Raw genomic sequence first — 14,931 nt, 5'->3', positions numbered from 1 at the left:
TAAACACAAACATCAGAAATTAAAATGTACAATCTTAAAACCATCTCATGGCGATGGATGCAGTTGCCCAATGTGGAGCCAGGCAACCCTTCTATCTAGGACTGATGCTCCAAGGTTTTCAGGAAAACATGTTATCAATGCTTCTTTTTAGAATGCTCATTATGTATTTCCTTGTGTTCCAGATCCCTACTAAACAGTCTTCAAGTAATTAGATCATGTTCTATTGGCTTTTGTTAGAATCTTTATGGAAAATCTTAAAAATATTTTTTTCAACTTTCTTCCCAAAAGAATTTTGGGAAGTAAGAGAAATATGCTTTTGTTTTTGTTTCATACCATGGGGATCACTGATTCAAAAACATCATTCTCCTCTCCTACCAGATTCCTCCCTACTTGCTTTTTAAAAAAAGAGTTGAAAATATTGCTTCATTCTACATGGCTACTTATTGGATTTCTCATGAGGATTTTATTATTTCTTAGGCTTTTAAAGCTTTTATGGTGCTTTTAGATTGGGTAGCTGTCACTTGGGATATCAGTGGTAATGTATACAGATGAATATGTGTTGTAAGAATTTTGAGGTTCTATATAGTGTTCAGAATATTTTCTTACTGTATTTGCAGCTGTTGGAGGAACCCACAAGCCGAAAGGTAGGGAATGTTATTTCTTTTTAAAAATTTATATACTTATATTGAGAATGCTGTGCAGTCTGATCCCTAGCCAATTTTCAGAGAAAAATGCAGAGACCTTCATTCAGTTCAATAATTCTGAGAGCTGGGTTTGTAATGTCTCATGAGATCATACACTTCTCTTTTGCACCGTAACAGTTAGTCGTTACTGCTTTTTTGTTAAAAGTGTTTTCAGTCTTGAAGTATCACTTGTATTAAAACTAACATTTTGTAGTTGACTTCCTTCTCTAAATTATTTAGGATCGTATAACAGTTCCAGATTTCTCAGGTCTAGTCCATGTGAACTCAATGTATGAGAAGCTTTCTGTTTTTATTTATTTTATTTATTTATTAAACACTATTTATTTATTTACTTACTTATTAAAAATAAATATAGGTGCCCAATTCACACATACCGTAGGTGACTCCTATTTTAAAATAAGTTTTATTTTTTATATAAATAATACATTAACATAATTTGTGGTTCCTTTTTTTTTGAAGAAAGACTATGACCTAGATCTATTATGGCTTTGGAATTAAAAACATGCTTATTTATTTACATCCTGCCTTTATTACTTTTATCAATAAATCAAGGCAGCTAACATATGTATATAATATGCCGTCCTCTCTTATTTTCTCTCCAACAACAACCCTGTGAGGGGATTTGAGCTGAGAGTGACTGGTCACCCAGCTGACTTTCATGATTAAGGTGGGATAGAAGTCACAGTCTCCTGGTTTCCAGCCTGTGGTGCCTTCCAGTCTGTGCTTCATTAGCTTACACAGTAGTAGTACCTTGGTATCTGTCAATAATTCGTTCCAGAAGACATGACGAATACTAAAACTGATGCATACTAAGAAAACCACGTGACTTACGACCTGACCCATTATTTTGGCCAGAAGAAATAGTGACTCACAAGGCAGCCGTCAGCTACTGGCAGAAAGACGAGTCCTGGGACAATATTTCTTCTTCAAAATGTGCTGAATATCAAATTTGATGAGTGTTGAAGTAGTCAAGTGCCTAGGTAGACTGTATCCTAAATCTGCTGAAGTTTTCCTCAGAAGCTGCACATTCTTCTCCTTTGCCATGCTGCAAGGAGAATTTAAAGAATTATTTGGTTATCTTTAAGATGAACTTCAGCTTACAAATCAGATGCACAGTGATTAACAATCGATAGGTAAAACAGTAGGTAGTTTAGGATTCAGGTAACAAGCCAAATGCATTTAAGAATAGCAACAGATGCTTCTAGTTTATTTCTCACAGTCATTTCAAGGAAGATAACCTCTCAATCTATGCACCTTATGTCTATTGATTCACAATGCTCTTCTCCAGGGGTGGATTCCGGCTGGCACTACTGCCGGTTCTCTCAGGTGCGTGCCACATGCTCATGCGCAGTACAACTAAAATTGCTCTCTGCATACGCAGAAGCAAAAAACAAGATGGCCCCACCTATAGCTCCACTGGGAGAACCAGTTCAAGGGTGTGTCAGGCCTGGGTCACTGCCGGTTCCAGCAACCAGGCTGCCAAACCACTACCGGTTCAGCCAACCCACCACTGCTCTTCTCCCACTAACTCCCGTTAACTAACTAGGTAAATGCATTCAGGTTGATCAACATACTGTAGCAATGCAGATTCTAAGATCTGAAAGAGGCACTTACTTCAGGTTTCCAGCAAAAAAAAAAAAAAAAACAAAACAGTTACTGCAGACAATGAATTTGCTTAAGGACCATCACCACATACAAAAAAAGATTTTAAAATTGATCATGGTCACCTGATGATCCACTTAACCATCAGCATGATTTATGACCACAATTCTGGGCTCAATTCTGGTCATAAATTGAGGTCTACCTGTATCATGTTCTTTTTCTCTCTGCAATTCTGCAAGATTGTAATCTAGATATACATTTCTTAGAAGACTTAAATGTAATGTTATTGCACAATTTCAAATTATCTGTTGTGATCTAATCAATATGCAGAAATGTCACTTCAAATAAGCGGTAGAGATTTAAGGCTATTTCAAAAGGCCTTTGTTTGCATAAGCCATTCTTTTTGAGACTAGCTGTGTTACATGTCCCTTATCTTTGTTTTGCAGCTTTACAAGAAAAGAAAGAAGAAAGGCCTAGCAAGGCAGGAGAACAAGGTAAAAAAAATGAAACTCAGTGAAGCCGATATTATCTAAAGCAAGTGTCAGAGCTGTTTTTTTAAAAAAGCACATTTCATATTTCAAGAAATGGACAACCTTGAATTTGTCTCTTTTAACTATCTCGGTGAGTAGTCTTTTCAATCTGTCTGGGAAGCATCATTCTGACAGAACTCAGTTTGTATGTACCCAAGTGCAGAGACAAAATGTAACTGTTTATCTAGACATGTCATCTTTTGTGGCCTAAATTCTTTTAACCAGCTTGATTTGTGGCATAAAGGCTTTAAGGTGAGATGAACACTCTATGGCATAGGCATTATTCTTTTCTGTTTGAACAATATCTGACCATCTATGTGGATTTTTAAAGAAATTGCATTGCTTACAGGTAGTCCTTGACTTCCAACCATTCGTTTAATGGCCATTTGAACTTACAGTTTTTACAGATGCCTTCCTACGAACCAAGTCAATAGGAGAATGCCAGATTTGCTTAACAACTACATGATTTGCTTGACAACCATGGCAAAAATTATCATAAAATTGGGCCTGACTCACTTAACAATCACTTTGCTTAACAATGGAAATTCTGGTTCCAATTGTGGTCATAAGTTGAGGACTATCTGTATCATGGGGCAAAGGTAGGTGGACTTCCAAACGTTTCCATTTAGATGGTAAAATCAGCATACAGGTTTAATATAGAAAAAGGTATAGAATTGATATAAAGGAAAACACTAGATAAAGTGAAGATTTAAATAATTTAAATACATTTCAACATCACTCATTGTTCCTCTGGATGCTGGAGCATGGTTTCGCCTTTTTCCTTCTGGGCACAGTTAATTTTGCATCCTATAGTTTTGTTGCTATTAGTATTTAGTTACCAATTTAAATAATCATGTCTTTAAAAAGTCCTAGGTAAAATTCAATTGCTGGACTTTTCTATGGAAAATCTGTGCTCCTTAGGTTTTGATAATGCTACAAATGGGATATACAGTAGATCTGCAAACAAACCTAAGTAAGACGTCAAACCCCAATATTTATCGTTTGTTTCCAAAAGGATTTGTTCCAGCCTCCTATTTAATCATCTATTCTAGTTCTGAAATTTCATAAGGTTAGATCTCAGCAGACCTTTTTGAATGTTTTAAGAGCACTCCTATGTACCTTCAGTTATGTTCATGTGGAGATGAAGCAATAAAAACTCTAAACCAGTGATGGTGAACCTTTATGTAAAGGTGTGCCAAAATTGTGTGTGTGCGCCCAATAACACGCACAAACATGCCCACACCCACAATGCAATGCACCCCAGCCACCTGCACATGTGCGCACGACTCCCTCACATGGGGGGGCTGTTTGCCCTCCCCAGGCTCCAGATGCTTTCCTGAAGCCTGGGGAGGGCGAAAAGGGCCTCCCCCAGCCCCAGCCCTCCAGATGGCTGAAAATCAGCTGGCCAGCATGCGCATGGGCACTGGATCTGATGGCTTGCGTGCTGGCAAATATGGCTCCATGTATCACCTGTGGCATGAGTGCCATAGGTTGGCTATCGTGGCTCTAAACCATATGATACTATATTGTTCCCTGTATAAGGACTCTAGCTTATATCTCATCTTGAAGAAATTTCAGAGTAGGGCATGTTTAATTTTTTTTGGACAGGAACTAGAAAATAAGTCTCCAAGTTTTCATTATTTTTTGATTCTACTATACTTATTTTTTCCTGTTATACCAATATGTAGAAAGATGTGATGCTTCTGTTATGAGATATTTTGTTTGTTCCTGGCCTTGGGGGCTATAATAAATTTGATTGGATTTGATATACATATATAAAGTTAATATTAAAGTTAATTCTATATAAAGTTAATATTTATTCCAAATAACACAAACTAAACGTCACAGAGGCCTAAACTTATGAGAGAATTTTTAAAAAATAGTTTCAACATCTTTGATGAACTTACTCGTGACACAATTGTAATTTGTATTATATTTTCTTATCTTTAAAAAGTATTACTTCAAATATTTATGGGATGATAATGACAAACTTAGGTAAAAGATAAAGGTTCCCCTCGCACATATGGGTAGTCGTTCCCGACTCTAGGGGGCTGTGCTCATCTCCGTTTCAAAGCTGAAGAGCCAGCACTGTCCAAAGATGTCTCTGTGGTCATGTGGCCAGCATGATTAAAAGCTGAAGGCGCACGGAACATTGTTACCTTCCCACTAGTAGTGGGTTGCAGGCAGTACACCCCGGTATAAGTGTATCAGTGCCTGCCAGGAGCACTGCTCCAGAGGGCCCACCTGCCCGTCCACCCTCCTTATCTGTATTTGAGCTCTTTGGCGCTTCCGCGCATGCATACGGACCGTACAGTGCCTGTGCGATGCTCTGCCAAGCAGCTGGAGCATCAAGGAGGCATTGCAGGAGGTAAGGATGCATGTGTATGCTGTGCACGTTCATGTGGTGGACTCTGGGCCCCGTTGCACTTTACCGGTTGCAATGGAATCCGGAACCCACCACTGCTTCCCACCAAAGGTGGTCCCTATTTTTCTACTTGCATTTTTACATATTTTCAAACTGCTAGGTTGGCAGAAGCTGGGACAAGTAATGGGAGCTCACTCCGTTAGGTGGCACTAGGGATTTGAACCACCGAACTACCAACCTTTCTGATCAACAAGCTCAGCGTCTTAGCCACTGAGCCACCACATCCCAATGACAAGCTTAGAAGGGATCAGATCATTAAAGTTATTTTGCTATCAACCAACAAACTATTAGCTTTTAAATATAGAAGAAAAATGTGATATTGTAGTATGTCTCGTGAAAATGGCCTTAGTGACAATAACTTCATACATAAATATGTAGGCAAACATATTGTTGCCCGGGTCCAAATTCAGATGACTCTTTAGATGTTTCAGCTGCACATTTAGAAATTGTTTATGTTTTCTTTTACTCCTAAGTATTTAAGGCAGTGTTTCTCAAGCTTGACAGCTTTCAGATGTGCAGACTTCAACTCCCAGCATGTTGACTGGGGAAAACACACATCTCAAAGCTGCCAAGCTTGAGAAACACTGATTTATGGGATACTTGAGTAGTTTCATTCCCATGTTTCTTATCAATCTTTCTGATTCTATCCAATGGACATCTGCAGAAACTTGCTGCTATTATCACAATGTTATGTTGCAAACTCTGCCCTTTTTTATATTAATGCATTGTTGTTATATCCATACAAACCAGGCAGATCTTTGTGTCATGATGCTGCAACCCTGCCTTCATCATTCTGCTTTGTCTCCTTTCGGCGTCTTCCTCAATGAAAACAACTGTTTCTCTACGAAAAGTGAGAAGAGAAATGTAGTCAGGTCTACCCCATGTACATACCATTCACATGAAGTCAGTGACAGAGTTGAGTTGCCTTCATGCTTGGTGGCGCAGTGGTTAGAATGCAGCACTGCGGGCTATTTCTGCTGACTGCCAGCTGTTGGCAGTTCGGCAGTTCAATTCTCATCAGGCTCAAGGTTAACTCAGCCTTCCATCCTTCTGAGATCGGTAAAACGAGGACCCAGATTTTGGGGGGCAATATGCTGAGTCAGCAAACTGCTTAGAGAGGAATGTAAAACACTGTGAATGGTATATAAGTCTAAGTGCTATTGCTATTGCTTTTCTGGGCTGCACAATGTGATGTTTATATCACACGGCTGGAGGAATACAGTGTCTCAAATTGTCAGCTGAAAGTGTTTGTGGAAGCAAGATAAATATATTTGAGAATTTGAAATTCCTGGTTATCTTCCATGAAAGTATTGATGCGGTCCAACAACTACTTACTTTCCTGAGATCAGTCTTAGTCAGTGAGATGCTACCACTTGTAATACAGTAGGTAGAAGATATCAGCTCTAGTATTAATCCCAAAAGATCCAGAGGTAGCATCTGAAGTCTTGTTTGTGCCATCAAAGAATGAATGGCCATAAAGTTCATGTTTCTGATTGCAGCAGGAGATTCTTTTTTTTCTTCATTAGCTTGGAATTCCTTTTCAGACTGTCTATAGTGGAGACTATGAAAAGGCCTGGAACTGGGCATTGCTCATACATGGATCACCTCAGGGGTGAAATCCAGCAGGTTCTAACAGGTGGTCATGTAGTTCGGACAACCGGTAGCAGAAATTTTGAGTAGTTCAAAGCACCAGCAAATGCCACCTCTGGCTGGCCCCAGAGTAGGGTGGGAATGGGAATTTTTCAGTAACCTTCCCCTGGAGTGGGGTGGGAATGGAGATTTTGCAGTATCCTTCCCCTGCCACACCACCAAGCATGCCCACCAAGACCCACCCACAGAACCAGTAGTAAAAAAAAAAATGAATTTCACCACTGGATTGCCTTCTCATAAAGACAGAGAAGAAATCCATCTGTAAACATTTCTAATTTACACTTTTAGGGCAGTAAGTAAACTTAATGCAATTGCCCTTCCTTTCTCCCATTTCTGCAAATTTTGTAACCATATGGGATCTCTAAGCTTGGATGTTTTCATTACCCAAACTAGGTTCCATCATCAGGTCTAGTAAGGAATGAGGTTTGCTCTCAGTTTATATTCTAGTGCCGTAATGGTGAACCTATAGCACATGTGTCACAGGTGGCATGTAGAACCCTCTCTACTGGCACACAAGCCGTCACCCACCTCAGCTCCATCACACATGTGCATGCGCCTCCCACTGGGCAGCTGATTTTTGTGTCTCTTCCATGCATGCACACGCATGCTCACGCATGCACAGGATGGAAGCTGGGGGGGTCATGCACATATGCACAGGGGGCGGGGTGCATTGCATTATGGGTGTGGACACACACGATTTCAGCATGTGAGGAGAAAAAGGTTAGCCATCACTATTCCAGTGGCTACATATACAGTACATATACAAATATTCTTCTTTATTAATTTTGCGATCATTTGCTAATTTAGAATATTGTAAAGAGATGCAGGTACATGAGTAAAGTACTTGTAAGGTGTGAATATTAGAGAAAAATATTGGCTAGAATATGTACATTGGGGAAAAGCAAAGAATATGCATACAGAAATCTATTCTAACCTTTTAAAATGTAAATAATTGCAGAAAGGTACTTAAATTACAGTTTCATCTCTCCCTGGTCTTCTTCCCTCTCATTCTTGGGAAACACGAGTAGCATCCTCAAGTCTGAACTCATAGTTTCAAACACATCTTGTAATTGGTTCTTTTTTAATTAAAATCTCAGTCATGATCTTTTCATTTTAAAGTTGGTTTTCTGAAGGGAAGCACTAATAACAGAAACAAAACAATAGAGATTTTGGCTGCTTTCCATTTCAAGGCACGCGTCTGTGGGTAATTTTAAGAATTGATTAGGCACCAACATAGACTTTTAATCTGATGAATTTTACCCCTTGATTTCAATAAATGTATTTTTTCATGCAGTTTCCTATTAATCATATAGTCTTAGGTACTATAAGAGGAAATAAGGGATTTATTATTTTTCTTATTTCTTCTTTTGCAGATAAATCAGACTCCAAAGAAGCGAGTAAAGTGTGTCACAGTATGTATATATTTTATGGATATGATAAATTGTCTGACAGTTTATCCATGAACAATATTTCTCTTTGTTTTCATTATTTTAAAATATTACAAGATCATTTCAAGTCTTCATTAAGAGTAAAAGTAATTCATTTTTTAAAAAAAGAAATAGTCCACTATGCTTCCCAAGTGGACAGTTAAAGAAACTAGAAATGATGGATGTGGGCACAATGAATCATATTTTTGATTGCACGATGTCAATATTATTGAATTTTACTGTTCTATTATTTTGAGCTCAGTTATTATTTTCACAGGCTAGCAGGGACTGCACAATTCTTTGTATGGCAGAAAATATTAGTCTGGTCACAGTTTTATTAATGTGTCGATATATTCATTATTTGTAGGCATCTATTTTATATTAGTGGTGCTGTACTTTTAATTTTCTGCATTAAAAAGTAGTTTTTCCAGTTCAGATATGTGATCATATAAAAGTAAGATCACATATACGCTTAAAATTTGGAAATGCATGAATAATACTACAACATATTATTATTACTTACAATCATTTTATAGTATTCAGCATAATTATATTACTGGATCACGAAGCAAATATATCCAAAACCCAGATAACATTGGAGGTTTTGGAAAATGTAAGTTTAATAATGGAGTTTTGCATGTAGGCTTATGAATTCACACATGGATGAACTGCAAATAATGTAACAATAATTTTCTGTATTGTAAGCACCTGTGTTGTATTACGCGTCTCCTTTCCATCCTGCAATAGTCATTTCAGGCAATTAACTCTTAGGCTCATTATGATGTAAAACCAGAATTTAAAATATTTGTATTTATATTTGTATCCCTTCCTTTAAGGGATATACCTTCTCAAGATGGTTCCTGCAACTTAATATAATTGTATATTTGCAATATAAAACTGCCAGGGTATAATATATGCTTACCCAAATTTCCAACCATCTATAATTTATATGTTCATGAAAATTAACACCACTCTGGTATGTATTTTGTAGAACACATGAAGGAAAAAGAAACAAATTATGTTTCTTTTAAATTCTTTAAAAAGTGAACACTATAAATAAGCAGCTGAAAGCAAACTTGAAATTAAAATACAAGTATGATAAAACTGCCAAGTTCCTCCTGCTTTTGATTATATACAAACAATTAAGCTGGAATAAAAAGGAGTCTAGTCTTGTAATATTTAACTGCAAGGCTAATATTGAAATTTACATGAATGCAGACAGCAGGGGGAAAAAGCATATGTGAAATGAGACTGAAACGCCTTCAGGGGTTCATAAAGACAAAGGATAAAATCATTTACACACATCTATTAAATACCCAATCTTCTCTTTTTCTTTCTCATTTAAATGTAAAGTCCATAGGGAACAACCGTGTGGCATCTGGCTGGGTATTGTTAAAGGCTTTCCTTTGCATTGTACAAATCTTGCTTTCCTATGCATTGTAAATGTATAAGATCCATCAAGTACGATAAAGCTTACTTGGCAATTAGTGTTGTCAGAATTTCAGCCTTAACTGGAAGTCAGCATCTAAGAATACAATGGGGCTCCTAATTTGAGTAAATATGAATAGGATTTGACTGGTGGAACTGGTGCCAAGATAATGATTTTAGGCCCCCAATACATAGTGTCGCTTTGAGAAGATGGATATTATTGGCATAAAAAAGAAACTACATATATAGTACACTTACTGCAGCGATTCACACAACAAATGTGGCAAGGAAAATGGGAAAATGGGAAAAACTCACTTAACAAATGTCTCGCTTAGCCACAGAAATTTTGGACTCAATTGTAGGCGTAAGTTGAGGACTGTAGTAAAATGCCAGCAATAGATTTTGGGATTTGTATGCAATGTGTGCAGAAATGAAAAAGAAGCTAAACAGATTCACTGAAGAAAACAAAGCAAAAGAATGATTTTAACTGCAAACTATGGCATAGACGGGACACATTTATAGGTGAGACAAGGAAAGAAAATTCTGCAACATTCAATGCAGGTAGTTCTCAAGTTATAATTGGTTGCTTAATGACTATTCAAAATTATGCCAGACCCAGTGGTGGGTTTCAATTTTTTTTAGAACCTCTTCTGTAGGTGTGGCCTGCTTTGTGGGAGTGGCTTGCCAGCCATGTGACCGGGTGGGAGTGGCTTGCTGGCCATGTGACCAGGTGGGAGTGGCTTGCCGTCCATGTGACTAGGTGGGCATGGCCAACTTGTAAAACGTGGTGAAACTTACTTAACTTGCTTAGCAACCAAAATGTTGGCTCAGAAACTCTGGCATTTGAAGCACGCAAGTCTTAAAGCTGTCAAGTTACAAGACTCTTGCACCCCCAACCCTTTAGAGAAAAAAACCCAGGGGTGTTCAAACTTGACAGCTTTAAGACTTGTGGACTTCAACTCCCAGAATTCCTCCTCTCGCTCTTCATCTTGATGATGTGCGGACGGGCGGAAGGAGGGAGCTGGAACCGGTTCTAAACGACACTGTAGATTTGTGGAACCTCTTCTTTAGAAGTTAGAACTGGCAGGAACCCACCCCTGGACAGACCTCTCCAGAGCTATATATAACCTGATTTGAAGTTACGATGGCTGTTGCACGCACACACACCCCCATCACATGATTTTGGGCACTTGGCAATCCACTTCCTTCTATAGCCATTTGCAGTGTCTTGTGTCCATCTAACCCTGATTTGTAATGTTTTTTCCTGGTTTCTGGCATTTATTTCCAGTTTCTGGGAAAAAGTGCCCATTGGAGAAAATGGATTTTCTTAATGACTGTGATCTTCAGTTATCAACTGCTGCAAAAACTGTGGTCACATGCCTCAGCTTACAGTCTCAATGATTTACAACCATAATTCTGGGCTCAGTTAGGGTCATAAGTCATACACTCACTACCTGTAGAGGAGTGTAAATAGAATTTCATATCCCCGTGGCATCTGGGAGCCCCTTATCCTTCACAAAGGTGATCATGGTCCCAGCTAGTTATAGCAGCTTTCCTGAACAGGCCTCTGTTAAGACCATAAAGCTACTCTCAAGGTAGCTTATATCTAGCTACCTTATACCTCTGCAGTTGCTCATACTTCTAATAAATCACATTAGCTGTTATCTTTTCTTGCCTAAAAGTTATGAATACCTGCTCACTCATCACATTCTCAATACTAGGTGACTGGCCTTGGCAAAGAATAGAATAGAATAGAATAAAATAACACAGTTGGAAAGGACCTTGAAGGTCTTCTAGTCCACCCCCCTATCTAGGCAGGAAATCCTACACCGCTTCAGACAAATGGTTATCCAATATTGTCTTAAAAACTTCCAGTGTTGGAGAAGGACTTATGGAGGCAAGTTGTTCCATTGATTAATTAACTGTCAGGAAATTTTTCCACCCATTGCTTCTTGTCTTACCCTCAGGTGCTTTGGAGAGTAGCTTAACTCCCTATTCTTTGTGGCAACCCCTAAGATATCGGAACACTGCTATCATGTCACCCCTAGTCCTTCTTTTTCTTAAACTACCCAGTTCCTGCAACTTTTGAGCTTAACTGCATGACGATTATGAGGAGCAAACTTGTGGAGAAAGTAAAAGGAAGAAAGTTACTTTTCAAATCTAAGTTTTTACTTTGCTATGCCATGCACAGGAATTACAAAAGAGAAGCTTTTTATACAAGAAAGAAAGAGAGCACAAATCCTCCTTGGTATTACAATGATTTTTTTTGAAATAGCAATACATCTATATTGTTGTTTTGTGGTTTGAGTTTGTTTCTTATATTTTAATCTCATTTGTATTTTGCTATTAGCTACTCCTACTTAGAGTAGGAGTAGATTATAATTGCTGTTAAATAAATGAAATCTTAAATACAGCAGCTGAAAGTTAGTATGAAACATGCAGCTGTTTAGTTAAGTAAAAGTATTTATGATCTGACAAAGTATATCCATCCTCGTATATTCATATATCTAGACATTGTCAGGCAAGTAGGAAATTATTTGAGTATCTAGTACACATGGAGACTTGTCTTAACAGATAGATTCCACAACTCATTGCTTGGTGTTATACTTTTCCATGGCTTTTAAAAGTCTTGCATTTAAAATGCCACATCGAGTCAGGCAAATTATAATTGAATGCAATTAGGATTGCTGCAAGCTACAGTCTTCTTTCATTCCAGTTGAATGAGATACAAGAAGATCTGAAAAGACCGGGGGGGCTTTCAAGACATCATTCCCCATTTATTTCTGTCCATCTATTTCTGCCCCCTCTACTTCTGTCAAAGCATTACTAATCCTGGAATCTGAAAGGTCAAAGTGCAACACCAGCCATTATTGACATTCAGTGTGATTGGTCACCTGTTGTTTTTGTAGTAGCAAAAATGTGTAGAGAACCAAGCCATAACGTTGGGGTCACTTTGATGCTTACACGAAGAAACACCTAATGTTCTTTATGAACAGAATACATATCAGTCAACGGAAAAGTGCTGTGGTCATGGAAAGAGTCGCATAAGTGCAATTCTTTTTCTGTCAACACAAGCTATGTCCAATCCCTGCTTGAAAAAAGTTAGATTCCACTCATGATTTTAACTATTGATACTACTACTGCTACCATGAAAATAATTTTTAATATATCCAAACTCAGAACTCAGCTTAAAAACTGTGTATCTTTTTGATGCAGCTTCAGTTTGGAATTATTAAGTGCTAGATGTGACTAATGTTTCCTCACTGTGCTTTTACACAGAACCTGAGGAAGAAAAATTAATGAAGACCACAGAAACCCAGAAGAAAAAGGGTAAAGAAATATATAAGTTTTAAGTTTATTTTCAGACTGCAAAAGTAATGAAGAAATTCTTTTCAAGCCCATAGAGTTAACAAAGAATGTGGGAAAAAAATTATGGAAGGAAATAATAATAATAATTGGTTTTATTTATTTGAACTAGCTATATATATAGTCATGTTACATTAAATGGAGGTTTAAAAGCACCCAGAAATGTGGGGTTTTGTTAAAAAAGAAAAATGCAAAACAAAACAAATGAATTAATGAATATTTTCATAGATATCTCAAAAGAAAAAACAAAGCCTTCTATTGCTGTCAAAGGAAAAGGTAAATATCATTTCTAAGACCTTATTCTTTTTTTAAAACTGGGGCCATTTTAGGATTTCAGAAATGTTTTTGTTGTTGCTAAAGTGATTTAAGATAGTTATATGAGGAACATTACATATAATATTATAGAATTGGGCTCAGTATTGCCAGTGAACAAACAAGGGTACTTAATTTACCATTGTCCTCTTTTTTGGTGTTAATTTTAGTTCACTTTCATCTAAGAGCTCTTCCACATATTGGGTTTGAACCACTCCCAGCTGGTTCCAAACCCCTCCAAACCCATCTCATGATTTCTATTGGTAGCTTGGTTGATTTACTTCCAACCTTGCTTCAATAGTAGTAGGTCTGAAGCAGGTATTCAGCTGGGAAAAAATGATATTTATGGTGGGCTTGGCAAGAACTTTGGCATTATTCTGTAATTGCTTTCTGATCAATAGCTACTTAGCAAGTCCCATCAGTAGCTATTTAACATTTTAGACATTTGATAAATTGATTAATCAATTTATATGGCCACCCATGTTGCAAATTGTGACTCTGCTTGGCTAACTTAGGGTTAAAACAGAAAGACCAAAAGAAAGAAAGCAAACATAAAAAAGACAATAATACTGAAGTGTATCCAAGCCTAACCACAATCATAATCCCAATCATTACAAAACAAAACTCTAGTAATATCTTGGTTCAATACCAGGGAACTGAGCTGATTAAAGGAATTTTCACTTCACTGGCTCATGTGAAGTGAGAGAAAGTGAAATTTCCTTCCTTCCTTCCTTCCTTCCTTCCTTCCTTCCTTCCTTCCTTCCTTCCTTCCTTCTTTCCAATAAACAATAAACAATAAACAATAAAACAATAAAAACAAGGATAGCTAGGCTGAAAAACAGCTTCTATCCCAGGGCAGTAAATATATTGAATTTTACTGTATGGTGCAATATTAATGCAGTATCAGGGGTTTCAATTCAATTGTATAGAATATGAAAGATGTGTGTTTGTTTTATTTTTATAGTTTTCTCATGTATGATGTACACTGAGGATGGCATTTAATTTCATTGTATGAGGTGCAATGACAATAAAGTAAACTAAACTTCCTTCCTTCCTTCCTTCCTTCCTTCCTTCCTTCCTTCCTTCCTTCCACCCTTCCTTCCTCTTTCTTTCTTTCTTTCTTTCTTTTTCTTTCCTTCCTTCTTTTACATTTTTATGCCTCCCATTTCCCCTAGAACTACTGTAACAGCTTTTCTTCTATCCTCCTCTCCTCTTTTGTTGTTCTTAGTCTTGTAAGGGCAATAGTACTGAAGAAAATTGTGGGTTGGTTTCAAATAGCTTTTGAAAAATAGCAAGTTAGAAACCATGATGGAGTAAGTTAGTTTTTACCTATGGGTTTCATATGGGTATATGAACCATTGATTTTCAATCCCAGCCACCTACCACACTCATATACATACATACATACATACATACATACATACATACATACACACACACACACACACACACACACACACACACACACGACAACCCTTGTCCCAATG

Source organism: Thamnophis elegans, chromosome 4 (genome assembly GCF_009769535.1).
Source record: "Thamnophis elegans isolate rThaEle1 chromosome 4, rThaEle1.pri, whole genome shotgun sequence".
NCBI classification, from domain to species: domain Eukaryota; kingdom Metazoa; phylum Chordata; class Lepidosauria; order Squamata; family Colubridae; genus Thamnophis; species Thamnophis elegans.
Note: the sequence above shows the minus strand (reverse complement) of the source record.